Here is a 7,325-nt window from a genome sequence, read left to right as displayed (position 1 = left end):
CCCGCCCCCCACCCCTGCTCTCTGCACCCACGCCTCCCGCTGGGCTCCGTGGGCGCCCAGGTGACAGCCCTGGAGGAGGTGGAGAAGGGGCGGGGAACCTAGAAGGAAAACGGATTCAGAGGGCGTGAGCTGGGACGAGTGGGCTCGGCGTCCTAGGCCCCGCCCAGGCCGGGTGGGACCCTTTCCACCCGCCCGGACCTATCCTGCCTATCCTGCCTGGCTGAGGTGCGCTGTCTGTGGGGGTCCCCACTTCGCGGACGGGCAAACTGAGGCTCGGCGAGGGCAGGTGGCAGTTGGAACTCGAACCCAGGGCTGACTACAACCCCCGCCCCGGGAGCACTTTCCAAGTTCCTGGTGCCCTCTCGCCCAGTTTTCACTTGTGCTTGAGTCCATTTTACAAATGAGGAAACAGGATTGGGCTCCTAACCTGTGGATCGATGTCTCTCTCTCCGTGTCTCTCTAATCTGTCTCTCCGCCCCCCTCTGTCTCTCTCTGTTTCTGTCCCTCTGTCTCCCACTTGTGAAGCAGGCACAGCGCCACTGAACTAAATCCCTGATTCTAAGTACATACTTTTTCCTTCATTTTTTTCATTTGATTTTCTGTAAGGGTGTGCTGTGTAGCCCAGACTGGCAGTGAACTCACAGTCCTCCTGCCTCCACCTCCCAAGGGCTGGAATTACAGGCATGCACCCACTTGATTTTACTTGTAGAAGAGAATGAATAATTTGCCTGTAGTGTTCCCCACATCTGAATTTTGACTCAGTCCCGCCCTGATGGTAGTTTGACACATTGATCTGGCTTCTGATTCTCTCTCCCTCCCTCTCTCTCTCTCTCTCTCTCTCTCTCCCTCTCTCTCTGCAGGTCTCACTGTGTAGCTCACGCTGAGCTTGAACTCACTATGTAGCCCAGGCTGGCCTCGAACTCATAGCAATCCTGAGTGCTGGCACATGCCTGGCTTTGATTCTCTCTGAAGTGGTATTAGAAGATAATAACTTCAATCCAATTCAGAGCATTTGAGTTTTGTCTTTTGATGTAACCGTGCCACCAGGAGGCGCCCGATGTCAGTCTCTTCCTGTGATGTCAGCAGCCGCTGCTGATCAGGGCCTAAGTGTCACCTTCCCTTCACAACAGTCTGTCTCCCAAAGGGGCTCGTGCGCATGCTCGCCGCGCCACTGCTCCGCACCGACCCTGCCGCTCTGTGGCCCTGCGAGTCCATACACAAGCGCGGCATCTATTCGCGTCTGATAACACAGGGGCCGGCCCGGGAGCGGGGGATGACATCCGAAGTCCAACTGCGGGCAAGTGACTTACCTTTCTTTTCAGCGGTGGGTGGCAAGAGTCAGTTGTCAAAATTTCAAGCATTTTCCAAGGAATTACTAAGCACTGCCATAATCAAAAATTTATAAAAACCTAAAACGTTCATTATGTTATTACGTTTACTATTTTCTGAGCTCTTGAGTTTGTGTTTGTTTGTTTTTTGAGACAGTCTCACTGTGTAGCCTGGGCTGGCCTCGAACTCTCAGTGATCCTCCTGCCTCAGCCTCCTGAGTGCTGGGATCACAGGCATGCGCCACCAGGCTCAGCTTGAGATTATTAATGTCATTTACATCTGTACAGTGGAAAAATATACCATGCTGAGTTACTGTGCTTCCTTTCCTAACTCTGCATTCAGTGACAGCTTGAGATCCAGCGTGGAGGGAGAATTCACACAAAAGCAACTAAACTAGCAAATGCTATGAATCAGCACACTTCCCAGCAGAGCGCTGTCCAGTTTTTGGAAACAGGATAAAAATAGAACCCACTTCCTGTAGGGTATATGTAAAGCACTTAGTACATGTCCGTGTCCGGGGTGCACTTTAATGGTGGGGGCCATGAGTTACTATTTGTCTCTTCCCCATCTCTGGCCTGTGCAGTAGAGGGCAGCTTTTAGTACTATTCACCATCTCTGAGGCAAATGTGCCATGAAACGCTACCCACTCATTAGAAAGGATGCTTAGGAAAATATCATACTGAGATGGGCTATAGTACATGTCCCAAAGTCAGGACAGAACAGGCTATGACATTTCAGAATGAACTATATGAAAGAGAAAAAATCTTGCCAGGCACAGTGGCGCATGCTCGTAATCCCAGTGAGGCTGAGGCAGGAGGATCAAAAGTTGGAATCCAAACCGGGCATGGTGGCGCACGCCTGTAATCCCAGCACTCAGGAGGCTGAGGCAGGAGGATCGCTGTGAGTTCGAGACCAGTCTGGGCTACATAGTGAGTTCTAGGTCAGTCTCAACTACATAGTGAGACCCTGTCTCAAAACACAAAAAACAAAAATAAAAACGAAAAAAGTTGGAACCTGGCCTGGGCAACTTAGCAAGACCCTGTCTCAAAATAGAAAAGGGTTTGGGGTGTAGCTCAGAGGTAAGGCCTTGGATTCAGTCCCAGTACCACACATACCACACATATGAAGGAAAGGAGGGAGGAAGGAGGGAGGGAACATTCTCTAATATTAATGTTCGTGTGTGAGTTGTAGAAAAAGTGATATTGTTTTTCTACCCTAAAAGATTTCCTTTGGAGCCAGGCCTGGTGGCACATGTATAATCTCAGCATTTGGGAGGCTGAGGCAAGAGGATCACCATGAGTTCAAGACCAGCCTGGACTACATAGCAAGACCCAAATTCCTCGGGGCTGGGGGTGTAGCTCAGTCTCAGAGCACATTTAGCATGCCCAAGCTCCTGGGTTCAGTCCCCAGCACTCCTCAAATTTTACGTAGTGAAGAGGTATTTATTTAATTAAAAGCCAGTTCATTTTAAAAATAAAGGAATGACTCCTGTAACCCCAGCACTTGAGAGGCTGAGGCAGGAGGATCCCTGTGAGTTCAAGACCAGCCTGGGCTACATAGTGAGTTCCAGGTCAGTCTCAACTACATAGTGAGACCCTGTCTCAAAAAGCAAAAACAAAACAAAAAAATGTTTTAATAAAAATAAAGGAATGAGACTGTCTGAGGCTCAGCCCGGCTCCGCATTCTTTATTCCAGTGTTCTCCTAGAAAGCACTCTGCCACCGTGTGCGGGGTGTGCGTTAGGGAACCATCCCTGTGCGGCCACAACTGCACATCGCACAGACTGCACTGTGTGCCTGCCACAGTCAGCTCCTGCCCTGGGGGAGGCCACGTCACTCCAGCTGTAGGTGCCTGTGATGGGCAGCAGGGAAAGGCGCCTGTCACACCGAGGACCGTGCGCGCGCGGGTGAACCGGCACGGTGGCTCTCATTCAACTAGTGATGCATTAGGGCCTGTGGAGAGGGTACCTGCTACTGACTGTTTCTTCATTCCACAGCCAGACGACGTGTACCGGCAGCCTTAAGAAGTTTGCATCCATAAGAAGGGACAAGGGTGACATCAGAGGCAGATCTGGGACGCGGTCACGACTGAGGACGTTCCGGAGTAGGGAAGGTGTGACGAGCAGGGAGTCCCCTTCTGTTGTTCCTGTGCATTACTGGTTTTGTTTCTGTTCTTTCTTCCTCTGTTTTTCCGTTTCTGCCTCATTTTTTTCAAGAATTCCATTTTATTTTTTCTTTGTTGTTGCTGTTGTTTTGAGACAGAGTCTTGGCATGGCTGGCCTTGAACTCATCATGTAGTCCAGGCTGGCCTCGAACTCCTGGCGATCCTCCTGCCTCCGCTTCTTGAGTGCTGGAATCACAGGCCTGCACCACCACGCCGGGGATCTTTTTCTTTCTTTGTATATGTTTTGTGATACATAATTAAATTCCTCATGCGGAACTTGAACCACCGTCCAGACTGCAGCTCAATCATTTTTATTCTCCCTCCTTCCTTACATCCCTGCTCACTTCTACACAGTCTGCTCTCTTCTTTCCTACCATCTCTCTTTTATTTTTCAATTTAATCTTTTTCTGTTGGCTTTTACTCTCTCCACTATTTTCTTAGTGACTGCTCTAGATATTATTCATTCTTAAATCTTCACTGTCGGTATGGAACGGAAGCTGTTCGGCTTTGCTAGAAATGTAGAAAGCTCAGCACATGCAACCCTATTTCTCTGTCCCCCAGCGTACCATCGTGTTTATGTGTTACATCTATGACGTAACCCCATACCTAATGTAATAAAATAAAGTGAAAAGTAGACCTTTTTATTCACCCACATATTTACCATTTCCTTGCCGTTTTTGTTTTCAGTGGTGGGATCAACAGTCTCAAGCGTGCAAAGCCTGGGCTCAATCTCCAGTATTACACACACGCGTGCGTGCACACAGGCACAGTCCCTCAAATTTTATTTTACCTTATTCTTAAGGCTATCTCCACTGGTTATAGAATCTGGAGTGACAGGTCAGGGGTTCTGTCTTTTTTTCCCTTCAACTTTGAAAGATGTTGTTTCCTTTTCCTTTAGTAACCCCTTTCATTGGCTAGGACTTTCCGTTAACTCATTCTTTTGTGTTATGTCTAGAGGGGTCGCTTCTCCAAGGACTCCTGCTTCAGGTTCAAGAGGACTTCCAGGAAGAGGGTGGAGTGGTGAGCCGCAGAGAAAGGACCTCTCTGGGATCTGGTGTCCCAACATTGGAACACAGTGGTGTAAGAAGAAGAAGCAGAGAAGTGGTTCCAGGGACCCAGGAAGGATCCGAAGCGAGAACTGAAGTCCATGGGGAGGCAAGAGAGAGACTTCAGTGAAGAGGGAGGTGGCAGGCAGTGCTTTGTCCCAGAGTCCGGATGCACAGCCCGGGAACAGCGGGTCTAACTTCAAATGCCCAGTGACTACTGGTGCCCCAGAGGCCTCCATGGAGAGAGGCACCAGTGGAACAGAGCAGTGGATGCGACAGACTGCAGTGGCTGGTGCAGTTCGGGTTCAGATGTCATCCGGGACAGAGCGATTGACTGGTAGCCATCTTGGAGAGGGGCCATTTTAGCTCAGAACCTAGAAAAAAACAGCTGACTCCATCTAGTGGCTCCTGGTGTCTCTGTGCAAGTGCAGAGTTCAAATCAGCATGAAGTCAGGGAGTGGAGTTCAAGCCGGCAGGAGGCACATGGCCTGTGGCAGGCTTAACAAATCAGGTTCCTGCCTCACAGCCAGAAACCAGCCTGAACCTCAGTGGAATTATAGATCCAGGCTTACAGGGAATATCTACAGCCCCACCATGAGTCAGTCGCTGGCTTACTGGGATTAATCAACTTGGATCTGGACTCCGTCTGCCCATATTGTCTACCCAGTGACAGTAGAGACACACACCTTCAACTGGACTTCTTTTCTTTTTTCCCTTTTTTCTTTTCTTTTCCTCTTTCCTGGTCATTGTTCTTGTTTTATTTTTTCTTAAACGTTTGTTCTTGTTTTGACATGAGTGTGAACGTGGTTTCTAGTTTTTTGTTGTGGTTATTCTGTTCTTGCTTTTATTTTTTCCTTCTCTCTTTCCCTCCTGTCCTCTTCACTAGTTTCCCAAAGTTTGTATGACCTTCCTATGTGCGCCAGCCTTGCTTCTAAACTCCTCTTTTTCTCTATGTTTTTCCCTAAATCTCCCCTTAGGGCAAAATCACCATTTGAGAACTTATTTATTGCATATAATTTTCTGGCTCATTCTGGATTTTTTTATATAGCCACAAATCTAGATCAGATGGGTAAAAGTGGCAAATTAATAGTTACCACAGTTTGTCATTTTCTAGGCTGTGTTTGATGCTACTGTTATTGCTGGTTGTACTACTTTAGCCAACGTCACATAATTGTGCTAATCATTTGTTCTTCCTGGTATACTGCAAACTGAGATTGCCTAAGGGTCTTAAAAAAACAGACCAGTGCCAAAGAACCAGGCACTGGGCCAAGTAGGCAGAAACTTCTCACCCCCAATACATTGAAGAAATAGGATCTTGCAAAAAACTCAAAACCCAAAAGCTAGCTACACTGGGAAGACACCTCTGAGAAGTAGTCATTTCTTAAGGGTTCTGAATACTAGGAATAAAGCTATTTGCCATAAGCAATCTATAAGTATCAACCCAGAAATTAAACTTTAAAAAAATAGAAAATGAGAAGACAAGCAAGATGCAACCCCCGTCCCAACTGTCAGCTCACCAAAGGCAAACCCCAGGGGTGATGAAGTGGAACAATTCGAGTGCCACCCACCTGGACTCTCTGAAGTGACATCAGCAGGAGTAACAAAACAGGTGAATGAGGCTCTAGAAAAATTCAAAGCAGAAATAATTTCTCAGATAACAACAGAGATGGTGACCAGAATGAAAGACATAGTGACTCTAAAGCAGATACAGATTTTTTTTTAATAGAGTAGTTTAGGAAAATGATGGAAACTATGAATGCCCAGCAGAGGAAAGAAATGGGGTCCATAAAATAGATTCAAATAGATATCCAGGAGATTAAAACTTCCACGAAAGTATGCAGAGCAAAATAAACCAGTGTGAGGATACAATATCAGATATAGAAGACAGGATTGTAGTTAACAATCATGAAAAGGAAGAGTTCTTAAAAGTAGCAAGGGAGCCGGATGTGGTGGCGCACACCTATAATCCCAGCACTCAGGAGGCTGAGGCAGGAGGATTGCTGTCAGTTCGAGACCAGCCTGGGCTACATAGAGAGTTCCAGACAGCTCAACTACAGTGAGACCCTGTCTCAAAAAACCAAAAAAAAAAAAAAGTAGCAAGGGACCATGAAAATCAACTCAACTCAACAGCTGCTGGATGATGCAAAAGAGAATAATGTAAGATTGATCAGAGTCAATGAAAAAAGCAGGAGACAGCACAAATGACACAAAAAACTATTCACAGAAGGAATGGCAGGAAACTTCCAATGCATAAAAAAATAATTTGACATACAGATAATGAGGCATATAGAACTCCAATTAGCCATGATCAAAAAAATCTTTCTCAAAGTATATAATAGTCAAGATTCCAGAAATTGAACACAAAAACAAAATATTAAAAGCTGTTAGAAAAAACAAATCATCTATAAAGGAAACCCATCAGAGTCACGGCAGACTTCTCAACACAAACATTCTAGTCAAGGAGAGTTTGGAGGGAAGTATTTCAAGCCCTAAAGGAAAACAACTTCTGACCCAGAATGATGTACCCTTCAAAATTATCCTTAAAAACTGATGGACAAATGAGATACTTGCGTGACAACACCTGAGGAAATACATGACCACCAAACCAGCACTCCAAAGTGCTCTGGAGGATATTCTAGAAAGAGATAACAAATATTACAACTTCACGAATCCCAACAGAATGAATCCTTCAGGCAAGACAAGAAATTAAACAGAGGGCCGGGGATTTAGCTCAGCGGATCAGTGGCCTGCCTCTCAAGCGCAAGGACCCAAGTTCAATCCCCGGTAC

At 46.6% G+C, this 7,325-nt stretch overlaps 1 long non-coding RNA gene across 2 annotated transcripts; it reads left to right on the top strand.

The window, feature by feature from the left end:
- Positions 1-8: 8 nt before the first annotated feature.
- On the top strand, positions 9-5,644 carry LOC104848706. Of its 2 annotated transcripts, none has more exons than XR_002024740.2 (3): positions 9-225; positions 3,325-3,440; positions 4,447-5,644. It is a non-coding gene; the product is annotated as an uncharacterized LOC104848706 (long non-coding RNA). The 2 variants fall into 2 exon arrangements; XR_002024741.2 differs by lacking the exon at positions 9-225 and adding an exon at positions 2,633-2,767.
- The last annotated feature ends 1,681 nt before the right edge of the window (positions 5,645-7,325 follow it).

Source organism: Fukomys damarensis, unplaced genomic scaffold (assembly GCF_012274545.1).
Source record: "Fukomys damarensis isolate Sample0158 unplaced genomic scaffold, DMR_v1.0_HiC HiC_scaffold_2, whole genome shotgun sequence".
Classification (NCBI taxonomy): Eukaryota; Metazoa; Chordata; class Mammalia; order Rodentia; family Bathyergidae; genus Fukomys; species Fukomys damarensis.
This window is presented reverse-complemented; position numbering and strand designations above follow the sequence as displayed.